Below are 3,736 nucleotides of genomic sequence, written 5' to 3'. Positions count from 1 at the left end.
GTGGACCCTTGCGGGTGTTGGGCAAGACTCTGCTGGCAAGGTAGCCCGGGGCTCGAGTCTCTAGTTTTTGATATTTTCTATTGTAACAAGCTATGCTGCATAAGGCTTCCTGTCTCAGTTGATTGTCCTGAAGACATTTCTACCATCCATCTCCACATTTTTCCATTTGCTCAACTTAAACTCTGTATCTCCTGGACACCAATACCTCATTTTCTTTTCTGGAGACTGACTCCTGCCATCCTACACTTTCTGTCTTGATGACTTTGGCTCTTTTTTCTGGATCTCATATCAATGCAGACATAGCTGCATTTATCCTTTTGTAACTAGTTTATGATTATGGCAGAGTATTTTCATTCACTTTGGACCATGTGTCTGAATTTAAGACTGAAGAACCTCCAGCTGTTGGGTCACAAATGGTATTTCTTCCACTCTACTGATGGGCATTTCTCTAGGGTTTGCCTTTTGAGTGTATCAGCAATGACACTGGACACAGCTGTACAATTACCTGTGTGAGTCTCTGCTTACAATTATTTTTGTTATCTGCTGGAAGTAGAATTCCTGGGTTGTATACTAACCTTTTTCTAATGTTTTGAGGAATTATGTACTGTTTTTCATAAACGCTACCCTATTGTACATTCTTGGCAAGAGTGTATATGCCTCTGAAGTTTGTTCTTTACTTCCCAACAGTGACTGTTTTCTGTCTTGGTTTATATTCGCTTTTCAGATGGTGAGTTGTGCGAATGGGCATCTCTCTTTTCATCTTCATTAATACGATTGACAAAATTATCCACATTCAAAGTATATGATGTGATCAAGCATTATATATAAATTAGTAATTGATTAACATAATCAAATTAATGAGCAATCTATCATCATACTGAGTTACCATTTGAGCATGTGCCATTGTGGGTCCTGTTTACATTTCCTTGGTGATTAATGATATTAAGAACTTTTTGTGTTGCTCTCTTCCTGTAAGCGGCCAGAGGTCACCTGCCAAGATGGTTCGCTACTCTCTTGACCCAGAAAACCCCACAAAATCATGCAAATCAAGAGGGTCAAACCTTCGTGTTCACTTTAAGAACACCCGGGAAACTGCCCAGGCCATCAAGGGAATGCATATCCGCAAAGCCACCAAGTATCTGAAGGATGTCACCTTAAAGAAGCAATGTGTGCCATTCCGGCGGTATAATGGTGGAGTTGGTAGGTGCGCCCAGGCCAAACAGTGGGGCTGGACACAGGGTCGGTGGCCAAAAAAGAGTGCTGAATTTTTGCTGCACATGCTTAAAAATGCTGAGAGTAACGCTGAACTTAAGGGTTTAGACGTAGATTCTCTAGTCATTGAACACATCCAGGTGAACAAGGCACCTAAGATGCGCCGACGAACCTACAGAGCTCATGGCCAGATTAACCCATATATGAGCTCCCCCTGCCACATTGAGATGATCCTCACTGAGAAGGAACAGATCGTTCCAAAGCCAGAAGAGGAGGCTGCACAGAAGAAAAAGATATCCCAGAAGAAACTGAAGAAACAAAAACTCATGGCCAGGGAATAAATTCAGCATAAAATAAAGGCAGATAAAGTTTAAAAAAAAAAAAAGAACTTTTTGTGTTTAGCTACTTATATATATAGTCACTGGAGAAACACATGCCCAAATTATTTGTCCATTCTTAGACTACTTTTGAAATTTTATTTTATTTGTTTTGATGCTATTACGTTTCTTTGTATGTTTTTGTTAAAAAAAATAGGTATTGAAAATACACCCACCTTTTCTAATATTTGCAGATTGGCATAGAGAATCAACTCTATGCACTAGACCTACTTGGATTTGTTATGAGTTTGGTCAGGGGTAATCTTAATGTCTTCTCAAATAGTTCTGGGCATATATCTTACCTGTCAGTGTATGCTTGCTTTCTTTGGTCAGCATCTTAATTTCCCCAAATGTCTTCTTCTAGGTTCTTCATGGAGTAGGTATTTATTAGATTTCATTCATGTGTAAGTATTTCTTGGTCTCCAAATGTCTTCTGTCCCTCCATTTTTTAGCCACTTCAGTACCCAGTAGTACCTCCTATGATCTGAAATTTTCTAACTCACTAATTTCCTGCTTCACAACAAATAAATTGTATCTCTTCATTTGCAGATAATCTCTGCGAACACATACACTGTTATTAGACGCGTTCTCACGCCCGGCCAGGAAGAACACCACAGACCAGAATCTTCTGCGGCAAAACTTTATTGCTTACATCTTCAGGAGCCAGAGTGCAAGAAGCAAGAGAGAGAGAAAACGAAACCCCGTCCCTTTTTTAGGAGAGTTATATTTCGCCTAGGACGTGTCACTCCCTGATTGGCTGCAGCCCATCGGCCGAGTTGACGTCACGGGGAAGGCAGAGCACATGGAGTGGAGAACCACCCTCGGCATATGCGCAGATTATTTGTTTACCACTTAGAACACAGCTGTCAGCGCCATCTTGTAACGGCGAATGTGGGCGCGGCTCCCAACATCTCCCCCTTTCCTTTTAATAAGAGCAAATAGGCCACCCATATTAATGAGAGTGGAGATAGAGGTCAAATCCCCAGTGTGTAGGTAAAGGAGCCATGTACAGGATTAGCTCTTAGGCTCACAGGCTTTTACCCAGAGCAACCCTGACCTGCTCCCGTGTCGTTTTGCCTGGGGGAAGGGAACTAGGACACTGAACCTTCATGAAAGATGACATGTCTCCCTAGAATAGGCTCATATATGCCGCAGAGCCTTTCCATTGCAGTGCTTAGCCGTGCAACTCTCTCGGGCTGCTGAAGCACACTCACTCTATCCCGTGCAATGAGTCTAGCCTCGTGAGATGTAAGAGCTGAGTGGCCAGCGACCTATTGCCTAAGCATAGATAACCATATATCAGGGGGAGCTCCATGTTCTAGTCCTGCAAGCGCCTGGGCAATAACCACCTTGTCTCTCCTAGTTTGGGCCTTAAGCTTACAGACCAATCAAAGAAGCAACACTAATCCACAGCAAAGTGTATCTCCAAATAATATTAATCCCACCCATTTTTTAAAGAAAGAAAATGCTGAGGAGATCCAATTGGGTAATCCTTTGGTCAGGGACAGGTCCAAGCGCGTGGAGTTGACCTGAAGTCTCAATTCCCGAAGGGATCTGTTCAAATTCAGCCATCCAATTCTGTAACATATACTGAAAAAGACTTTTTGACAAATTAGCTGCCCTAGTAAATTTAACATACTGAATGGAAATAACACACAATCCCGGAAACTTTTGTTCACATCCCAGCTGAGTTATTTGTCATAATACATCTAGTTGTATCTGGACAAGATCTATGAGTTGATTAACCAGCATGAGACCTCTCTGTATCTTGACATTAGCTGAGGCCTGTTTATCTATGACTGTAGTCACTGAGGCTGACAAAGTGTTAATGGTGTCAGTCGTCTGGACCTGTCCAGACAGAGCCAAGGCTGTCTGAATTAAGGCTAAACCCAGTTCCTAGTTAGTGGTAAAAAAGCAGGAGAATACTTGAGCATTATACATCACCGTCATTGGGAGTGGAAATGTCGACATTATCCCCCAACGCTGCTCTCTCTTTATTATTGACGCCCTGGACATCACCAAGACGAGGGACATCAGTATTCCCTTGGTCAGTCTGGATTTTTCGGGTGAGTCTTTCTGGTATCCAAAATGGGTTGTCTTCATTCTGTGGGAAAACACAGACCGCTCCCCTGGATCTTATCAAAATA

At 42.3% G+C, this 3,736-nt stretch overlaps 1 pseudogene across 1 annotated transcript; it reads left to right on the top strand.

The window, feature by feature from the left end:
- Positions 1-959: 959 nt before the first annotated feature.
- Positions 960-1,576, top strand: Rpl17-ps10 (ribosomal protein L17, pseudogene 10; annotated as a pseudogene). Its single transcript, NR_169100.1, has one exon. The product of NR_169100.1 is annotated as a ribosomal protein L17, pseudogene 10 (transcript).
- The last annotated feature ends 2,160 nt before the right edge of the window (positions 1,577-3,736 follow it).

The sequence above is a fragment of the Mus musculus genome, chromosome 7 (assembly GCF_000001635.26).
Source record: "Mus musculus strain C57BL/6J chromosome 7, GRCm38.p6 C57BL/6J".
Classification (NCBI taxonomy): Eukaryota; Metazoa; Chordata; class Mammalia; order Rodentia; family Muridae; genus Mus; species Mus musculus.
This window is presented reverse-complemented; position numbering and strand designations above follow the sequence as displayed.